Here is a 23,189-nt window from a genome sequence, read left to right as displayed (position 1 = left end):
TCTGTATCATTTTATTTTAGATTAATTTACTCGTACTTTCTAGCTGATGTTTTATTTATATTTTGTAGCTGACTGGAGATACACTTACCATGGATGTTATAAACGAAAAACGTGAGAGAAAAACAACTTTAGGTGAATTTTACATTTCAGTTATTTCGTTTTTAATCTGTAAAATATTATTTACATTATACTAAGGTTTTGTATCAATCTCGAAGACTAAAAACATATTTTGACTTCAGGAGACCAGCTACAGGATCTATTGGTGAACTACATATTAGAAATGGAGTCTAAATTTTATGGCTTGAATATTAATGACATCGAAATAATGGCCTATCAACTAGCAGTGCGAAACGGGATAAAACATCCTTTCAAAACGAAAAGCCCCGAAGAGAATGGATCGACCACATTCTAACTCGTCAGAAAACAAGGCTGTCCACGAAAGCCTTGTGCTACCTCAGTCGCAAGAACTTTGGGTTTTTTGTGGAGAGAACTTTGACGCCTTTTTTGATTGGGAAAGAATACAACGCTCATAATTATAGTCCATATCGTATATACAATGTTGATGAAACGCAGTTATGAGTAGTTCAGTCAAAATTTTCAAAAGTCATTGCCTTAAAAGGTAAAGTTTGCTATCTGCAGGACGAGGTGCGCTAGTTAAAAGTGTCATTTTTTTAATGAAAAAATGAAAACGAACTGTTGATGGAAGGTGCACCTTATGGATCCCTTGCCGATTACTACCCAGCAGGTTGGATATAAGCTTTTCTCTATACGAAATTATTCCAGCACTTCTTAAGAAAAATATAACCAACTAAGAAAACTCCTGTACTTCTTGTATTACACTGGACAAAATGTTCGTGGATATTTTGAAGTCTTATTACAGGGAGAAGTTCGACTGTTCTTAGCGTGAAACAGAGAGCATTAAGTCCATTAGACATTCCGGAATTACTAGGAAAAGCTTACGTGAAGGCGCAAACTACTGAAATCGCCATTAATTGATTTCGTGAGACAGGAATTTATCCATTTAATAACTACTTTTTTCTGATGGTGACTGCATAGCAGCTCAAGTGACACACAGAAAAAGCATTTCAACTCAAATAACAAATGTAAATAAAGAGTTAGAGCATCATAATAAATGTGCAAATTACGTTGACCAACCATCTACTAGCCGCTCAGCGCAAGCACGCAAGTGGGATGTTCTACAAACGTCACTCTTCAGTCCCAGACTTCAGATGAAGATAGACCTAATCTTTCACTGACATCTCCTAAATGAATTTCACCAGTTACAAAACTGAAAGCGAGGAGTTCTAACCGGGGACGGAAAGCAAGTGGTTCATCTTTAATTACGCCATTGCCGTACAAAAGAGTTGATTCAGCAATAAAAACAATTACAAAAGCGATTAACCCCAGTAAAGTCAAACCAAATGTACTGACGTAAGAAGTCGACGAGTTCAAAGAAGAATCAGAAAAATATTCAAAGCGAGCAAAGAAGATAACACATCAGAAGATAGCAGTACCTCTCTCAGAGGATCTGATGACGATCGTTTCTCAGTACAAGGTCAAGACTGCCCAGACACACTGGATACAGTCTGTATTTTCTACAATGGAAAATTTTCTCAGGACTGTCATGGAGAAAAATGGATGTGTAGCATATGGGTGAATACGGAATGTGCAAACGTGGAGCAAGTTAATTATATTTGCGATTATTGACTGCACAACAAATAAATAAACTTATTAATACCACTGTTTAACTTCTAATTTAATCCTTCATAGTTTGTGCGTTGATGTTTGCTCACATTTTGTTTGTTTTGATCGTCCATTTTTACCTATGCTAACACAATAAAACACAAAAACCAAGTATTTTTCTCATTTATGGCTTATAAGTTATTAAATTTTTAGGCGTCTCATATTACCACCATACTTTCAAAATTGTATATATGGATACCTCCAACGAAATTCAGATCTTACGTGCATCTCAATTAACGACTAACCTAATAAAATATTTGAAAGTGAGAGTTTAATTGCAAACTACAGACGTGCCACATGCCAAGTTACATGAAAGTACGACTAATAGTTTTCTTTTTATCGATGTAAACAAAAGGGTATCTCATAATTCTACCTTCTCCTCTATATCGGAAACATTGTAGGAGAGTGATGCTTAATTTCGTCTTCATTCAATTGAGAACATGAATAAATTCGTTGTTTGTATTTCATATTTGATGTAAATTCCCGTAATACGAGGGTTGGAACTTAAATAGTGGCAACCATTTATTCATAACCGATGCAGAAGAGTTAAATATTTGCACCTGTTACTGTCCTTCAAAGTAGTCACCAGCGTTGTGTAGAACCCGTTGCCAGCGATGTGGAAGGCATAGTATACCGTTAGCAGAGTCTGTTCTGTTGATGGTGCGAATGGAGCGGTCTACTCCATGTCCAATATCTGGAACAGTTCTGAAGCGAATGCCACGAAGCCAAAACTGAAACGCCAGTCCAACGAATGGCGTCATTATGGGTCGCCGCGAAAGTCTAAAGTGCGTCAAAGCCCCAGTATGGTGAAAGTTATGGTGATTCTCGTGTACGACTGTGTTGGTGTTATCCTAACGCATTACGTTCCTCCACGGCAGACCGTCAATGCACAGTATTACTGTTCGTTTTTGGAGCATCACCTGCGACCAGCTTTGCGAAAGAAGCGGCGACACTTTCTGCGCAACCCACCCATTATTTTGCACAACAATCCGCGGGCACTTACAGCGCAAACTGTGGCTGCTCTGTTCGGTCGATGGGCCTGGTAAGTACTGTACCATCCACCATACTCCCCAGACTTAAGTCCTTGTGACTTTGATTTGATTCTGAAGATGAAGGAGCCACTTCGTGGCATTCGCTTCAGAACTGTTCCAGAGATTCGACAGGCAATACACCGTTCCATTCGCCCCATCAACAGAGCAGGCTCTGCTAACGGTATACTACGTCTTCCACGTCGCTGGCAACGGATTCTACAGAAGGCTGGTGACTACTTAGAAGGACAGTAACAGGTGCAAACATGTAACTCGTTTTTATCGGTTGTTAATAAATAGTTGTCACTATTTAAATTGGAACTCTCGTGCATTATAATTCGGATGAAGTGTATATCTAAGACTACAGAGAGTATGTGGAACGATAATATAAGCAAGTCCGCACATTTGGATGTAATTAGTTTTGATTGTAATATCGAAAATCTGTTGTAGCAGTAATGAAAAGGTTGTTTGCAATGATACATAAGAGAATAAGCCAGCTCGCTGTCGGTCATCGTTGTTCAGATATTTTGTGATGCATCAGTTGTGCGATGGAAAACAACGCATGTCAGAATCTTAATTCATAAAGTACGTTGACTGGACGTAAGATGTGAATCTAGTTCTCGGCAAGAACTTTAGGACAATGAGCAGATGCCAAGATAAGTAACCTGACTGTTTACAATTTCATCGAGTTTAAAACTGAAACAAGTTTAAAATCATTTCAAATGTAGCAAACTTACATAAAGTCATTTTCATTTAAAGAAGAAGACGTCAAAGTTACACAGAGGTAGGTATATTAGCACCTGAAAGAAATAGAAACGCCACATGATGCAATGTCGCGTTAAATCGTAGTGAAATGGTGGCAAATATTTGACCAAGTCCGCACAGACCTGGGTAATTCTGATCTGGAAGTAAGGCCAAGAACATCGACCACAGACGAAAATGTCAATGCAATCAAAGAATTGATTTGCAGGAATCGCAGACTTTCCAACGACGAGGACTCTCACGCAGGAGAGGATCTCTATCGTCGAGGAACTGATTAGCAGAACAGTCCGACCGTTGTTTACAGACGCTTTCTAACTGTATAGAAAAATAGTGTCATGCATCTGTGTCACACTGATGTGCAGTGTAGCATTCAATAGAAATTATTTGGCCTGCCATAATAATGTGTACGTACTTTTTGAAATCCCCTCGTACAATACCCTCGCACAGCCGCAGTGATAAGGTAGCCTTTGTACAGGCTGCTTCAAGAGGAACAGTAAACAGTTTAGGACGTGGCTGTATAGACTAATTAGAACAAAACATTTCACATAACGTGTGTCCCGTTTTTATTGCTTAAAGACATGCATCTGTTAAAATATAACCGAAGCACCTCACAGAAGGTGTTAAACAAAGGCAGATGCTTAATTTCAGTTTTCGTAAATCCCACCACCGGCTTCAACGCCCTTTCTAATTCCTCGACGTTACCACGTATAGCTCTTCTGACGTCGCCTTGGCGTATTTTTACGAGCACAACACTGTTCATATCCAGAATAGTCAATTCGCCTCCTGTGTCTAATATTTCCTCGTAGACTTCGCCATCCCCACAGGCAAAACTCTAAATTAGTATGATCAAAGGACATCGGTGACCAATAAACGTGACCGTTTCTACCGATCCATCTTCCGGGGAGTGATGGGCTTATACGATGGACCAACAGAGATGGTCATTTGCTTGGACTACTTTCCCCTGTGGCGATCGTTGAAAGGTGAAGCCTACAAACAAAAAGTAAATTTAAAGACTAGTTGATGGTTCAGATTGTGAACAGTGTTGCTCTCATAAAAGAACACCAAGATGACACCAGAAGAATTACACGTGGTACTTTCAAGAGGAATCGAAAGTGCACTGAATTCAGAGGTGGAATTTATAGCTTAATCAGTTGCCTTTGATTACCACTTTCCGCATTTGTTCGGATTTCATTCTAACAGCTGTGTATCTCTGTAACCACTAAAAATTGGACACGTGTTATATGGAAAGTTTTATACGAATCATTATGTACTACCACCTCCCAAAACATTTACTAATTCTCCTGATACACCCTGAATGTTAATTCTTCTAATAATCCCAGCTGTACCATGATTTTAAAGGACAAATACATCAAAAAGTTTCACAACAGTTATTCCGAAACGGGGGTTTAATCGTTGGAACTCTGAGAAAACAACTTCACTACCAGACCCCCACTTAAGTGTGATGAGGAACAAGATCTAAATCACATATTTTTTTACAATGTGTAAAGAATAAGGAGAAAATAAAATATCTGAAAGTAATCTCAGAACACGTGGTCATCGTTTTGCATCTGTTCTTCGAGCCTTGTCAGCTAATAGTGATATAGCAGCCTCAAGACTTTTGCGCGAGTTCGCAATCAACGCAACGAATAAAACTTGAGCTATGCCTTCAAAATTTGCAACACCTTTCGAAGCAGAACCAAATATTCGTGCCCGTAATTTTAGGTAGGTTCATAATTTGTTTTAACTTAGGCTGAGCGTAAAATAATTTACGCAATAAAAAAGTTAATTTTGTTACTTCATGATGCACTGCCAATCAAATTACTGTGTGGTTGTTCATGTTCTTCTTCTTCTTCTCCACTTTTTACGATAAATACTGCGTTTGAAAATTTGTGCTTTAATACATTTACATAATTTTTTTACTTAAAAGTCCAGTGTAATATCGTATAATTTGGAAATGTTCAAAATTAAAAAAATAACAATACCAATTATGACATACCTGTAAGGCGAAATTTCGAAAACTAATAAAAAATGAAAAACACACAGTTACGCAAATATGAGAAGAAAACTCAACTTCAAAGTACTAAAGGCGGTGCATCAAGCACATGTACGACAGTGATTTAATCATATTGTAACTGGTTGTCGCTTACATTGCGTGTGTGAATAAATACGGTGATTTCGTTTGTAATATATTTCTTCAGTCAGCGTTACAATTAATCGTCCGGTTGCGTGCTTTTTATGGTGCAGCAACACATCAAATGTTACGTCAGCTGTAATCTGTGGTTACTTCAGCTTTGAAAAAAATGTTGGAAGAAATCGACAGTAATTTTTTTGGAAGAATTGTTCCACAATTACCCCACTAAATGTAGTGGTAGGGAAACCCCTGAATTTACTATTCAGGATGACTATAAGGTCTTCTTGGGAATTTAATGTTTTCTACAGAGTCACGGCGCTCGATTCAATTTAAACATGGAACGAATGGTTTACGTATGTTCTGCAGCAGAACGCAACGCTTTATCTCCCTTCCGAGTCTGAGACAAAGTAAAAATAAACAGTATGTATTACGCAGTTGCCGGCCGAAGTAGCCGTGCGGTTAAAGGCGCTGCAGTCTGGAACCGCAAGACTGCTACGGTCGCAGGTTCGAATCCTGCCTCGGGCATGGATGTTTGTGATGTCCTTAGGTTAGTTAGGTTTAACTAGTTCTAAGTTCTAGGGGACTAACGACCTCAGCAGTTGAGTCCCATAGTGCTCAGAGCCGTTTTATTACGCAGTTATCCTTTCCTTCTAACATTAATGACAACTACAAGAGAACGCACTTACTCCGTATGAGAAGCATCGAGCGTAGCACTACCGAAAGTGTCCCTATCGAGTACGGTAACTGAAACATAGAATCTGTATCGATGATGCCTACAGTTCTACAGTATTGCTATACAACTTACTGAGAGTATTTAACTAATCCTTACCATCACGCAAATTTTAGAAGACTGTCAGCATAACAATGAAAAACATGGAGAGGGATCCATGTGAAGGAACGCAAGAAGTCATTTAGAAATTCATTTTAAAGTGATGAAAGATATACTAAAAATGTAGTAGATACGTTTTCATAGAATACGATTTCTCAATACCTTTCACAAATGCGTTTTGTTAAATGGACAAAATAGTATTTATCACTAAACTATTATATAATTTTGTAGAAATAAAAACACTTTTCCTGAAGGCCTGCAAAGGCTTAGTATGCTCATTAAACATTAAGGAGTACCGTAAAATTAAAAAAATAGAGATTATGAACAAAGGGGTTTTTCTATTGTTATCGTTATTGTTTGAGAAGGACCGATACAGATTCATTAACACACTTTTCTCATTATCTAAAAGGATTTCTGGAACATCCAGTGGCACTAATCTACAGATATCGACGTAAAACAACTGACGCTCTTGGTTTAATTTTCGGTGATAAATACATAAAGTCCCATTCAGTATTAGCTAGACAAAATACTGAATCGCAAAATTATTAATGGTATATGTCAGACTCGTTTAGGGAAATAAAATGGTCAAAATACTTAGCAAACACCCAGGAGACGGATAATGGGCGCCGGAAGCGCTGAGAAGTGCGAACTCGCTCCAGTGGTCCGATGTTTTCAGTTCGGAGCGACTATCGCAAGGAGCTAATTGCGAAAGCGTGTCGCTATGTAGTGAGCACCTTGTGGCCATTTAAATCCTGCCTTGGCGGGCCCAGGAGCTAAACTGCGCCCGGAATAAAGAGCAGTTAATTAGGAATTCACTTAAATTAAAGAGGAAGCTGAGTGCTAATGTTGTTTTCCTTCTCGGCGGCGGCGCCGCGGGTGGGAGACTGGCGACGCTGCCCCCGCCTCCTCCGCCGCCCCCGCGCCCCCACTGTTTTGGAGGGAGGAGAGTTGTGTTGCGTCACGCCGGGCCCAGAAGGCCCGCATCTCGACGCCTCCGAGTTCGGCAGGCGGTCTTGCTGTCGCATAAAACTTTCTGGGCAGTCCTTTTAACTCGTGACTGTGCTGTGTCTACCGGAGCGGTGTCTCAAACCAAAAGACGTGGCAGGTACCTGGCGTGTCGGAAACAACGGATATATCAAAGAGTGGAATATCTGATAACTCATACAACGGAAAATAACTTGCTGTTCTTGAATTTAAGAGAATTCCTGCACCTTCGACATCAGTCGAGTTGAATCAAATGTGTTTCGCTCAACCCTTGAAAAAGACTCATCGTTGATATGACCTTAAAAACTTTGAATTATTTCCCGAAACGCAATCCCCTTGCATAACTATCTCGTAATTGTGCGAAATGAATATTCACTACATGGAAAGTAGCTTGCTATTCTTAAATTTAAGAGAATTCCTGTAAGTTAGAATCAAATGTGTGTCAAATCTTATGGGACTTAATTGCTGAGGTCATCAGTCCCTAAGCTTACACACTACTTAACCTACATTATCCTAAGGACAAACACACACACCGATGCCCGATGGAGGACTCGAACCTCCCCCGGGATCAGCCGCACAGTCTATGACGGCAGCGCCTCAGACCGCTCGGCTAATAGCGCGCGGCTGTAAGTTAGACCTCAATCGAGTTGAATCAAATGTGTTTCGCACATTCCATAAAAAAGTCTCAACATTGATATGACCTTAATAACTCTGAATCACTTCCCGAAACTCAAGCCCTTTGAATAACTATCTTATGCTTGTGCGAAATGAATATTTCCTCTGCAAGAAAACACATTTATGTACCTCTGTATGCAATGCACACAGTTTAATTAACTCCAAATAGGCGAGATTTTAACCATGGGAATGGTAGTGTGGGAGTTACGGAAAAATATGTTCAGGTTGTGAAAGAAATATTGCTAAACATATTGATTGGATGTGTATATCAAAAATGAAATAGAATAGGAAAAACAATGGTGGCAGTCCCAGTTTCAGACAACGACGTGAATATATTTTGTTAAAAGCTGAAGCATGCAGTAGGTGACCATGTGTTGCTGAAGTAAAGACTACACCAAATGATACTACGTAAACATACTGATTAAAAGCCCTGCGAAATCGCATCGCATGAGAATATGCAATACGTTGTAAAGAAACAGCACGAGAAGCTAGGATGTCCATGCAGTCCGAGCACGCATTATATCACGTCGGCCGCTGTGCGCCTTAAGATTCAGTTTCAGGTTCCGCAATGACCAAGTAGCTACAAACAAACAACTACAGTTTTGTTAAAATGTGCCTTTAGATTCACTTAAACAGTATGACAAAGAGTAAACATGGTAAAGAAAGAACCTGGGCCCACGAAACATACACGAGGTCCATAGTGTAGTCCTACATCCTTGTGGTGAAACTACTTGACTAAGACTTGACTGAGTCATTAGAGATTGCAAGTTCTTAATTCAATAAAATATAACATTTACGCTCTGCCCTTAAAGTGGAAGAAGGCTGAAGTCCTTTCGGAACACACATAAGAAAAATGAAAGTTCTTACCAACTCTACAGTTCACTGTGTGATCAACTACAAATAACGTATTTTCGAAGTCACAGTTTGTATTTCTAATGGATTCCTATAACGAGCCCGCTATTTACATATACAGAGAGAATATACTTAATTCTTTAGACGATAAATTATAGACTATATTATATTCTGTGATCTGCCCGAGGCTACTTTTAAGCAAATTACAATATTGTGTCGTAAAAATGGTTCAGTTCGTATGTTTTTGACAGAAAATAATTACTATGAACGGGAAAGACATCTTAGGGTGAATGTTACATCTTAGGGCCCTCACTTTTCCTTGTGTATATTAATAACCTTTTATCAGCGGCATTACCAGATGCGAAATTTGTTTTGTTTGCAGATAACAGAAACACTGGAATAAACATTAAGTCAAGTACAGTTTAAAAAAAAAAAACCGCTGGCGAAATTGTTATGGACATTAATAAATATCTTCTAATCAACTCTTGCTCACTAAACTTTGAATACACACTATACTCTCAGAACATGTAAGAGGTTTCCTGCTAGTGTACATCCAAAACATGACGACAGGCACATACAAAAAATTACCGTTCAGTTTCCTTGCTGCTATCGTTTTACAAAATAGCCTAGAAAGCACTCTACTCACGCCAGGTATCATATTAAAAAAGTAATTAGTACACTACAGTTTGGGTTCCAGGTTCCAAGAATGCTAGTTGGGGATTAACCTGGCAAATACTAAAAGCCTTAAACCCGAAAAAGCATCAACAGTTGGTAATTTTTGTATCTCTCCATAGCATGTGATTTTGTACATCATGAAACAACCTTAGCCATGCTTAGATTTAATTGAGTCAGTGGTATCACAAATAACTGTGTGCTGAAAGCTGACGCCAGTTATTGACAAATGTCATAAAGTGAGCAGAAAATTATATATGATGCAGTAGTGCACATGATAATACATGGTCAGAAGAACAAATCAATGAAATATAAAAAGAAACGTAAAAGTATGATCTCGTTCCATTGAGCTGTTAGAAGTGAGTGAAAGTAGATGGCAATGCCATAATATAGCTAACAAAATCAATAAAGAAATATGAGCTCAACATTTCAAATTCCAACATTTCAGATACTGTACAAAGAAGGAAAAACTTTGTGATTAGAGAGAAATCTTAATAGGAATTCTACGGATCTTCCGTTATTTCTTTTATACTACAACTAGCTGTGACCCACGGCTGTGCTCGCATATCTGTAGTTTTGTTATGATGACAGATGGTAAGTAACCTAGTAATTTATGAATACCCAACTATATAGGGTTTGCCGTATAACATTTGGATGACGCTATCATTGTGAGTCTTCAAGCATCTCAGAAGCTACAAGAGACGCGTGACGTTCAGCGTCTAAAAATATTTTTCCACTTACACGTATAATAACCAGGAGTTAAAGTAACAAAGGTCAACTTCATTAATCATCAAAATCCAAGTGCAAATTTTCTCCTTCTTTTTTAAAAAAAATAAAGGAGCTATGGTATTGTTTTGCGCCAGAATAACATGTCCTTACGAGATAAATTAAGCAAAATAAAGATTTTGCAATTCTGATAAAAAAATTAAAGAATCAAATCACAATGTAGGTGCTTTTGACTTCTTTTCCGTCTCGTGTTCTACGGTTCTGACATGGGCGCGTATGGCCTTCGTTGTTTTTGCCCCTAAAACAAAGAAAAACAAAACAATTAATGTGGGGATTTTTGTGCTGATGGTGGGTACGTTTGAATGGCATGACCCCTGAGAGATCATGCCACTCTCCACGCCACCGAGGCAAATGATACAAGACGTTTAATACAAGATGTTTATGGTATTCTCGACAGAGAATAATTTGGGGTCAAATTGGCAAGCTACTGAAGTGGAGTGATATACTAATCTGCTTACGCTGATTTCCTATCATCGTTATCCCATCGCAAAGTTAAATAACAGTTACACAGTGATTGCAGCTTGAGAGGATAACGGCAAGTGGAGCCAAGCATATAGCTGGGGCAGAGCGACCGATCGAGGGTTCGCGACTTCCATAAAGTTAACGTGTTAACACGCCTATCCAGCCCTATCGTGCTGTTGCTGCAACGTGTTCTTACTGGATTAGAGGTGACCTTTGTCAAGCCATAACAGCACCAGTGCAAAGAGACTCTCCTCAGAGTCTCAAGTCTCCTATCTCCCTGTCTATGGAGCCGAAATGTCTTTTTCCGACCAGTTAGTAAATTCACCACCTACACTGGTCAATAGTATAGTTTTTAATGTATTCCATCCTCCCTTAAGTATTCTCCCAGTCAACTGCGTTGCCGTCTCTCTCATTCTAAACAGTGGAACTCAGGGCCTACGTCACAGATCATCTGTCAATGCAGGATTGTGCGCTTCCTGCTCGCACACCTTCGCCGCTCCAGGAAAGAAAAAGAAAAACAAAGCATCCTATTTTCTTGGTGTCGTCTTGGCTGGCCACCAGCCCTCCGGTAACAGGTCAAAGTCGATGGTTCAAATGGCTCTTAGCACTATGGGACTTAACATCTGAGGTCATCAGTCGCCTAGACTTAGAACTACTTATAAACCTAACTACCCTAAGGACATCACATACATCCATTCCCGAATCAGGATTCGAACCTGCGACCGTAGCAGCAGCACGGTTCCGAACTGAAGCGCCTGCAACCGCTCGGCCACAGCGGCCGGCCATAGTCGATGGTGCTTTCGGTATGCCTTCTGAAGATGTTATTTGCCACTGTAGTCTCTGCTTTAGCAAATCCACAGATGCTAACACCGCTTCTCTGAAATCTCTCACACCTCGAGAAATTTTTGCTTGTTAACTTTCCAGTATGTGGTACGTCCCACAAGTTAGGCTGGGTGAAAAAGGGGGGGGGGGTTTGCATTTTAACACTGCGGTGGAAGCTCTGTGTATTGCCCCCCGGCACTGGCAATCCATGGCCTAGCGCCTGCCTGGCAGCTCTGTGCGGCCATCCTTTCCTTGGGGGGGGGGGGGGCGGGGGGAGGGGGGAGGGGGGAGGGGGGAGGTACAAGGCACTTTTCTTCCGCTCACCTATGACCATGAGTTGACTGTCCAGCTTGACATTGCGCCCTACGCCCTTAGGGATGACCCACGGTGCAGCCAGCTGTCTCCCCCAAGCGATGGACGGTTTTTTTTTCCTTTTTGTTTCATACAGTGGTTGGTGGGAAGAGCACTATCTTCCATTGGTATATGATCTGTGACGTAGGTCTCACTCCCATTTTTTAGATTGAGGTGGACAGTAATAAAGTCGATTCAGGGAGTACGTTCACAGAGTCACTGGAAGAAGGATGAAAAAAAATTACATTAATTTGCTATTGGCCAGTGTTGGCGGTGAATTCAGTGACTGATCGAAAATATATTACGCGCGTGAAAAAACAGCCTCCAACCCGAGAAGAGTTGCGTTCTCGGACACATAACCAGTGTAGACAGAGGAAGGCGGGATATAGTCTAAGGATACGAGAGAGGACGCCTCGCCTCCGTAGACGGGGAGAGAGGAGACTTGAGGTCCCGACTCTGAAGAGACACGGGGTCCATCTGAGCTGGCGCCATAACAGCTTGATGCCAGTCATCTCGAACTCTGGTAAGAAGACATTGCAGCAACAGTACGGTAAGGCTTAATACGTATGTTAACTATATGGAAGTAGTGAACCCTCCAACGGTCGCTCTGTCCCAGTAATACGCTTGCCTTCACTTGCCGTCATCCTCTCACACTGCAATCACAGTGTACTTGTTTAACATCGCGAGAGGATAGCGATGATAGGGAATCGGCGTAAGCAGATTACTGCACCAGTGCACTTCAGAACCTTGCCAACAGTTGCTTATAGTCATTAATTTACCTACCTATGTACTAACTGATTCAGAATTGTAAATATTGTTTTTTTTTTTTTAATTCCTTCAGTATTGGTCAGATCATCAAGGTGAAACAAGGCACGCTTATATGTCCCCACAGGCTGCCGATAAAATGTTACAGAAACGCCGAAGAAAACTTTTACTGTCAGCAGCTTGGGGAAACCCGACATATATACAGGTTGATTCTTATTAACGCTCAAAAACTCCCCGAAGCGACGTAGATGACGGCGAGACAAGTAATTTGATATAAGACACATGTGCCGCAAATGTCGGGAAATACGCTAAAAGTGGGCGAAAAATGTTGACCATGTGACGTCAGCAGGTGACGTACTTTGCCGCAAGTGCAGCGGTTGAGCTTGGGCGTGAAGAGATGACTGAGCGATGCAATACTTGCATTCGGACAAACGGTACAGATTTTGTAAATGCGTTCTGTTGTAAACATAGAAGTTAGAAAATTTTTGTCCTTGGTTTACCTAAGAAGAAGCTGTTCTTATTTTGTGTTTCTTTCCCTGTTTCTCTTCTTTTCCGTTCACAGAGTTTATTTAGTAAAAAAAAAAAAAAACAGTAGGTCAATTACTAGTAGAAACGCATTTCGAAAGCTTATTCTCTTTTGCAGGTGACGCAATATGGTAAGTTATTGTTGTACTGTACATTGAAATTAACCAGCGGAGACCGCAAGACCAGTAAACAAAACAATAAATCTTACCTCAGTGTAAACACATAATCGTCTAACTCAATGGGAAAACTATTGCCTGCCAGATACAAGACTGGAACCCTGAGCCCCATGTACTAAAGTCTCGCACATGGGCCCGGAGTCACACCGACTTAAATACTAATTGACTAGTGTTGGGACGGTCAGGCTCAAGCGCTGCAGGTGCGGCGAGGTATGCCATCTGCTGACGCTACATGTTCAACATTTCTCATCCACTTCTGAGGTATTTCCCGACATCTGCGGCACTATGTGTCTTGTCTGAAATTACATGTCTCAACGTTATCCAAGTCGCTTCAGAGGTTTTTAAACATTAGTAAGAATCACCCTGTATAACTAAAATCTACTCAGAAAATTCCAGACCTCTAGAGCTTACAGGTCAGTCACCTAAGTAAACCCCCAATAGAAAGAGAAAATACAGAATTGGGCTTATAAAAGATAAATAATTCAAAAGCCAAGATCGCTTAAACACTGTTTACTAGATGACCGGTTTCAACACACTAAAGGTGCCATCATCGGATCCGAATGTAACTTAACATGCGTAAATCATTTGGATATAACGATACATGAGGCAGACTAGCTGATATCAAATCATTGTCGCAGAAATAAAAAGTAAAAAACAACTGCTCTCATGGTCATTCTATCCAAATGATTTATGCATGTTAAGCTACATTCAGATCCGATGATGGCAACTTTAGTATGTTGAAACCGGTCATCTAGTAAACAGTGTTAAGCGAGCTTGGCTTTTGAATTATTTAAACAACAGAGTGATCGCCCCACAACAAACCATGTGTTCTCTGCTTATAAAAGATAGCACAGCAATAGAAACTGTTTTTAAAAGCAGTTCCTTATAAAGTGTGATTAAGTACTTGATGTGTTTCTATCATCCTACAGTTTAATGACATTGGTTCCGTTACACAGCTATAACAATTGGCATGAGAAACTACGATTACAAACTAATAATATACGTTTTAAACTGGAAAATCAGCGGCATTGTTTCTCAGTTTGGAGTTTCTATTCATCACTGTCCGTTATCTACAAGCTCAAAGTTTGATTTTCGTTAAGTTATTTATGATTATGTACCGTCCCCTTCATAATTGCTCTGTACTGGTATGAGTAACTTTAATTTTTAGAAAGTATCAACACTTACATTCTTAAATGTTTATATTGAGGGTGACAGTTGTTGAAATATATGAAATAAAATCGTCATAACATCTGGATGGTTTGCGTCAGAACGTTCAAACTGTACTGTTAACTGCGGAACAAGATGGGAATTAGTATGCGGTATGTGATTTGGTTTAGTGACGAAGTCCACTTTCATTTGGATGGGTTCGTCACTAAGCAAAACTGGCGCATTGGGGGACTGAGAATCCGCATTTCGCGGTCGATATGTATCTTCGACGTCAACGGGTGACTGTGTGCTGTGCAGTGTCCATCACGGAATAAGCGGTGCGATATTCCTTGATGGCACGGTGGCTACCAAACGGTACGTGCAGGTTTTAGAAAATGATTTCATCCCCATTATCCAGATTGATCCTGATTTCGACAAGACGTGCTTCATACAAGACGAAGCTCGAGCACATCGAAGCAGGAGGGTGATGTCCTGCAGGAGCACTCTGGGGACCACGCTCAGGCTCCGGGGTACCCAGAGGCTACTGGCATGGGCCTCGATTGGCTGTCATATTCTTCGGATCTGACCACATGACACTGCTTTTTGTGGGGCTATATTAAAGACAAGGTGTACAGCAATAACTGCAAAACCACTGATAAGCTGAAAACAGCCATTCAGGAGATCATCGACAGCATCAATCTTCTGACACTTCAGCGGTTCATGTAGAATTTTCGCTATTCGTTTGCGCCGCATCATCGCCAATGATGGCAGTCATATCGAACATGTCATAACCTAGATCCGTATATCTGTAATGACGTTTACATGTTCAATAAAGTGCTCGCACGCCATTCCTACCCTATATCGTCATTGGTAACGATAAATGGTGTCTAAGAAGAGAATAGACGCTTTCGAAATGTGGTGCTACAGAAGAATGCTGAAGATTAGATGGGTAGATCACATAACTAATGAGCAAGTATTGAATAGGATTGGAGAGAAGAGAAGTTTGTGGCACAACTTGACTAGAGGGAGGGATCGGTTGGTAGGACATGTTCTGAGGCATCAAGGGATCACCAGTTTAGTATTGGAGGGCAGCGTGGAGGGTAAAAATCGTAGAGGGAGACCAAGAGATGAATACACTAAGCAGATTCAGTAGGATGTAGGTTGCAGTAGGTGCTGGGAGATGAAGAAGCTTGCACAGGATAGAGTAGCATGGAGAGCTGCATCAAACCAGTCTCAGGACTGAAGACTACAACAACAACAACAACATGCTAACATAAGGAAAGGAAGGGAATGGTTGAGCCTAAACAAAGCAGCAACTCCCCGTACAAAGACTTGCGAGCATCCACAATAGATAATGTTATGCTTATGGTGGAACAGCGATGGTGTGGTGTACTACGAATTGTTTTCCCGAGGTGTAATCGTCACTGCTGACATTTATTGTCAAAAAAGGAGACGACTTGAAGACGCCGTGCCAGAACAATGACCAGAAAGACTATGAAGTGATGTTACTCCAAAGTAACGCCCGTCTGCATTCTGCTGGACTGACAAAAGCACTATTCAGGAGCGGAGTTGGGAAGTCATTCTGCAACCACCTTATTCACCTGATCTTGCACTTACCTTTTCCGCTCCCCATTGAACAACCTCCAAGGAATATCTTTTCCAGATGAAAATGTATTCCGAACATGACTTGACTAGTTCTTCACCTCAAAACCACGTACAATTGCGGAATGGAAAAGTTACCCCAGCTTCGGCAGACTGTTGTAAATAGTGAAGAAGAATATATTTTGATGAATAAAATTTCAGTTATGTGTACCTGATGTGTTTATGAAACTTATGGAAAAACGCTACGAACTTATGAAACAACGTAATAGGCTCTACATGGTGTGGAGAAAAGGATACCTTTCAGATATACTAAACATAAATAATGCATAGACTTTTGAATCGAGGTCTTCACCACAGCTTCTTCTCACATTTAAGCTTTCTGACAGTCTACCCTCACTGAAGTGAATGTTGGCAGTTCGTCTCATTTGAAGAGCAACATAACAACGAAATTTGTTTTCTATTTGAATAGTCTCTGTCAGAAGTTGTAATACGGAATTGTTGATTTTTTTCCTTTGTCCAGACAACCAACGATGATATTTAATTGGGTAACCAAAATCGTGCAAATATCGACGAATTTCTTGTTTCTCCGCCAGCCGCTTTACTTGAAATTAAGTCTTCAACATTTATATACACTACTGGCCATTAAAATTGCTACACCAAGAAGAAATCCAGATGATAAATGGTTATTCATTGGACAAATATATTATACTAGAACTGACATGTGATTACATTTTCACACAATTTGGGTGCATAGATCCTGCGAAATCAGTACCCAGAACAACCACCTCTGGCCGTAATAACGGCCTTGATACGCTTGGGCATTGAGTCAAACAGAGCTTGGATGGGGTCTGCAGGTGCAGCTGCCCATGCAGCTTCAACACGATACCACAGTTCATCAAGAGTAGTGACTGGCGTATTGTGAAGAGCCAGTTGCTCGACCACCATTGACCAGACGTTTTCCATTGTTGAGAGATCTGGGCAATGTGCTAGCCAGGGCAGCAGTCGAAGATTTTCTGTATCCAGAAAGGCCCGTACAGGACCTGCAACATGCGATTGTGCATCATCCTGCTCAAATGTAGGGTTTCGCAGGGATCGAATAAAGGATAGAGCCACGGGTCGTAACACTGTTCAAAGTGCCGTCAATGAGAACAAGAGGAGACGTATAACGAATGGCACCCCATACCGTCACGCCGGGTGATACGCCAGTATGGAGATGACGAATACACGCTTCCAATGTGCGTTCATCGCGATGTCGCCAAACACGGATGCGGCCATAATGATGCTGTAAACAGAACCTGGATTCATCCGAAGAAATGACGTTTTGCCATTCGTGCACCCAGGTTCGTCGTTGAGTACACGGTCGCAGGCGCTCCTATCTGTGATGCAGCCTCAAGGGTAACCGCAGCCATGGTCTCCGAGCTGATGCTGCTGCAAACGTCGTCGAACTGTTCGTGTAAATGGTTGTTGTCTTGCAAACGTTCCCATCTGTTGACTCAGGGATCGAGACGTGGCTGCACGATCCGTTACAGCCATGCGGATAAGATGCCTGTGATCTGGAATGCTAGTGATACGAGGCCGTTGGGATCCAGCACGGCGTTCCGTATTACCCTCCTGAACCCACCGATTCCATATTCTTCTAACAGTCATTGGATCTCCACCAATGTCGCGATACGATAAACCGCAATCGCGATAGGCTACAATCCGACCTTTATCAAAGTCGGGAACGTGATGGTACGCATTTCTCCTCCTTACACGAGGCATCACAACAACGTTTCACCAGGCAACGCCGGTCAACTGCTGATTGTGTATGAGAAATCGGTTGGAAACTTTCCTCTTGTCAGCAAGTTGTAGGTGTCGCCACCGACGCCAATCTTGTGTGAATGCTCTGAAAAGCTGATTATTTGCGCATCACAGCATCTTCTTCCTGTCGGTTAAATTTCACGTCTGTAGCACGTCATCTTCGTGGTGTAGCAATTTTAATGGCCAGTAGCGTACCTTAGGATTATTTTCAGGTAATTTGAACATCTATCTTTCATCCACATTCTGTTCTTTGAAATATCAGGTTACTGTCTCGTATATGCATTGCAACGAGGTATTATAAAACCGAATACATCCTTTATGCTTTTAGCGTTTCACAAAGTTTAAATACTGTTTCAGTTGCCTGTAACTAGTTGATTAAATGTTCAAGAATAGCCACTAGTGAAATAAATTTCATTACACTCATATCAGGTAGCGGATCTACTTCGCGATTATTATTTTTATATACACTTCAGTTGAGTTTAGTGTCGCCAAAGATATATAATGATAGGTCACGTAATAAAAAGTTAAATTACACTAACACAAAACAAAGAAACTTAAAAAAAAAATGCATCACGGAGGAATCATCCGAATGTGACGGAAACCGATAGATGTTATGTACGGTGACGCACATGTATAGCGAAACAAGTTAATACAATTTCAGAAAAAGTGGATGACTTATTCAAGAGAAAGAGCTTCGTAAATAGAACAAGTCAGTAACGCGTTGACCCTGCTCCAGCCCTTATGCAAGCAGTTACTGGGCTTGGCATTGATTGATGGAGTAGCTGGATGGCCCCATCAGAGATATTGTGCCAAATTTTGTCCAACTGGTGTATTCGATCGTCAAAACTCCGAGATAGTTGCAGGGGCCTGCCAATAAATCTCCAAACATTCTCAATTAGGGAGAGATACGGTGACCTTCCCATTAAAGATAGGGTTTGGGAAGCACGAAGAAGAGCAGCGCTGTTTTGCAGGGCCTCTACAGACTCGTCTTCGGCCTGGAAACTCACTGACTGAAATATAATTGTCTTCAGTGATGAATCCCACTTCGAAATGAGCCCCGGAGGCCGCGAAGACGTGTCTGGGGACGCCCTAGGCAGTGGTGGGATACGAACCTGAGTCTCACCCGCTATATTGGCTGACAAAAAGAACTAAATGTAAATGGCATTTGACTATGGTCTCCCATCGGGGAGACCGTTCGCCGGGTGCAAGTGTTTCGATTTGACGCCACTTCGGCGACTTGGGCGTCGATGGGGAGGAAATGATGATGAGGTGTAGGACAGCACAACACCCAGTCCCTGAGCGGAGAAAATCTCCGACCCACCCGGGAATCGAACCCGGGCCATTAGGATTAACATTCTGTCGCGCTGACCACTCAGTTACCGGGGGCGGACACAAAAAGGAGTGATGGGCTGAAATGCCACTTCTTTTCATTTTTCTGGTTGTCATCTGTAGCATCCTTACAACACAGAGCCCCGTTTTATCGCCCTTCATAGGAGGCCATCCTGGGCTGACATTTCAACTAGATAATGTCCGCAACATGACGAGGTATCCCTCAGGAGGACATACGACAACTCTGTCAATCATTGCCAAGCTGTATAACTGCTTGCTTAAAGGTAAGAGGTGGACCAAGGCGTTACTGACTTGCTCAGTATGTGAAGCTTTTTCTGCCGGCCGTGCGGTTAAAGGCGCTGCAGTCTGGAACCGCAAGACCGCTACGGTCGCAGGTTCGAATCCTGCCTCGGGCATGGATGTTTATGATGTCCTTAGGTTAGTTAGGTTTCACTAGTTCTAAGTTCTAGGGGACTAATGACCTGAGAAGTTGAGTCCCATAGTGCTCAGAGCCATTTTTTTGTGAAGCTTTTTCTCTGTAATAAATCATCCAATTTTGCTGAAATTGTAATCAATTCTTTGTCTGTACATGAACATACGTCACATCTACCAGTCCCGTCATGTCCGGATAATTGCTTCGTGGTGCGTCGTTCTCTTTATTCCTTAGACTGTATTATAATAACTAAATCATTAAATTAATTGTATGCAGCACCGTACGTCGAGTAAGCGCGAAAGTTCGCTGTGCTAATGCGCAAATTCTGTGCCACTAGAGTCTCTGAAGCGATACGCAATGTACCGTATAGGATTAGATTAAGTGTTCGACGAACAGAAGGGTGAACAGAGAACGTTTTGGTGAATTCCTTTGACCAGTCGCACAGTTGCGGGCCACGGTAAGTGATGCTAGGTCCGCATTGCGAGTTCTCAGAATTGCAGGGCTTTGCTTTAGGCGGCCGCCGGCTGTCCCGAGAGGAGCTGTCTGCGGTTCCCGACGCTGGGTCGGGTAGTTAGGCCGGCAGGTCGGAGCCCGTTAGCGCAGCCAACAACGAGCAGCCAGGGCCCAGCGCAGTTCTCCGCCGAGCGACGGCCTGGCCGGCGCGCGGCGCTGCGCAGCGCGGACAATGCGCGCCGCAATCACGGCACTTGAACTCGCGCCGTCGCCGCTGTTTCGGGAACAATTAGCGGGACGCGGCGCATTGTGGGAACCGTAATGAGCAGCCGCGCCGCCGGCAGCGCCCCAAGTGGCCGCCGCGGGCACCACCGCTCTGTTCCCAGCCCCCTGTGTCCAACTTCCTGCCTCGAGCTAATGTTCCACTGCGACGCCCGGAAACGCACCACACCGTGTTAAACTGCTAATGCATTTAGAAACTATCCTCTACATCTTCCACTGAGAACTACATTTTTCTGCCAACACAACATCCCGGCGTCCCCACAAGCTACATAAACTGACGGGGAAAAAATTGCGGCCGGCCGGTGTGGCCGAGCGGTTCTAGGCGCTACAGTCTGGAACCGCGCGACCGCTACGGTCGCAGGTTCGAATCCTGCCTCGGGCATGGATGTGTGTGATGTCCTTAGGTTAGTTAGCTTTAAGTAGTTCTAGGAGACTGATGACCTCAGAAGTTGAGTCCCATAGTGGTCAGGGCCATTTCAACCATTTTTTTGAAAATATCACAACAAGAAAAAAATTAATGTAGACTAAAGAAATATGATTGGTTGGTTGATTTGGGGAAGGGACCAAACAGCGAGGTCACAGGTATCATCGGATTACGGAAGGATAACCAGTATAACCGCCAGAATGTTGAATGCAAGCATGCAATCGTGCATGTATTGTGTTGTACGGATATCGGATATCAATTCGGTGGATGGAGTTCCATGCCTGTTGCACTTCCTCGGTCAGTACAAGGATTGTTAATGCTGGTTGTGGATATGCTGGAGTTGTCGTCAGATGATGTCCCACATGTGCTAAATTCGAGACAGATCTGGTGATCGAGTAGGACAAGGAAACATGTCGACAGTCTGTAGAGCATGTTGGCTTGCAACGGCAGTATGTGGGCGAGCGTTATCCTGTTGGAAGACTTCGCCTGGAATGCTATTCATGAATGGCTGCACAACAGGTCGATTCACCAGACTGTAGTCAAGTGGCATGGGATAACCACGAGAGTGCGACTGCTGTCATGCAAAATCGCACCCCAGACCACAACTCCAGGTGAAACTCCAGTGGGTCTAGCACACAGAACGTAGACTGCAGGCCCTCAACCGTCCTCCTTCTAACCAACACACCGCCATCTCCGGCACCGAGGCCGATCTAATTTTCATCAGGAAACACAACAGCTCATCACCCTGCCCTCCTTGACACCACTGAAATCGCAAATGGCGGTGGTTTGGGTTCAGTGGAATGCACGCTACAGGACGCCTTGCTCGGAGCTGTCCTTGAAGTAACCTGTTTGTAACAGTTAGCTGTGTAACTGTGGTGCCAACTGCTGCTCCGTTTCTTGCTGCAGATGCCGTACGATGTGCCAGGTCCAGAAACTGAACACGATGGTCTTCCCTCTCGATAGCACCACGTAGCCGTCCGGAGCCACATCTTCTTGCGACCGTACGGCAACAGCTAACAGCCGTCATGTTTAGTGGCTACATTTCTGCCTTGTCATTCTGCAATATCGCGGAAGGAACATACAGCTTCTCATAGTCCTATTACACGACCTCGTTCAAACTCACTGATGTATTGATAATGGCTTCTTTATCTCCTTAAATGCATTCTTGACTAACAACAACTCACCACATCCAGCCTCCAAGGTAACTAACGATCAATACTGTTACAGCTTGTACTTAAAGCATCTTTGTAGTGGCTGTAGAAACACGCCCTTTTCGTTTATGACGCAATACTCCTCGGTGCTGCGACTTTTTTGTCTTTCGTCATTGCACTTGAACAATGTGCATACTTTGGAGACACTCCAGTCAAGTGCATAAAAGCTATCTAATGTTGAACATGAACTTCCAATGATTTTTTTAAATTAATTTTTTCTTACTTTTGAAGAATTTTGAGTTGTCTGGTACCCCTTCCTGTTGATGTGTTCTTCAGTTGGAAGATTGGTTTGACGCAACTTTTCATGCTTATCTATTTTCGTTTCTATATTTTTTCTGTGGGCAAGCCTTAGGCTCCTTCTTCAATTTATACTTCATCCCGTCTTCACACGCATACGCACACAAATACAATCTCACTTTCCACCATTACCAAACTGACGATTCCTTGATAACTGAGGTTGTGTCGTACTGCCCGCTCAGTTGGTACGTTAAGGACCAACGATGAAACATTTTTGTTGCCGCATATTGAACTCCTTTATGCGCTGTTGACAGCTTTAATAACGGGTAATAACGGTCATTTTTTCTTCTGGTGTTTTAGGCATGGACATCACTAATCTTCTCAAGTTGTGATGTTTTATTTACGACGAACTTTATTACTGAATATGTACCTGTATTGTGAAGGTGCAGTTAAAATGTCTAACTCCTTTAAGAGGATTCTACAAGGTGACTGCTAGTGAACACCGTAGTTTGTTCTTAGGGCTCGCTTTTATGCAATCAATACTGTCTTTCTAAGTGATGAGTTACCCTAGAAAGTAGTTCCGTAAGACCTTACTGAAAGGAAATTTGTAAAATATTTTAGGAGGTTCATTCATTTGTTTCCGAGACTAGTACTTACGCAAAGAGCGAAAGCAACTGAATTTAACACTTTGAGCAGCTCAGTAACATGT

The sequence above is a fragment of the Schistocerca americana genome, chromosome 3 (assembly GCF_021461395.2).
Source record: "Schistocerca americana isolate TAMUIC-IGC-003095 chromosome 3, iqSchAmer2.1, whole genome shotgun sequence".
Classification (NCBI taxonomy): domain Eukaryota; kingdom Metazoa; phylum Arthropoda; class Insecta; order Orthoptera; family Acrididae; genus Schistocerca; species Schistocerca americana.
The sequence above is the reverse complement of the archived record's forward strand: the minus strand, read 5'-3'. Positions refer to the sequence as shown.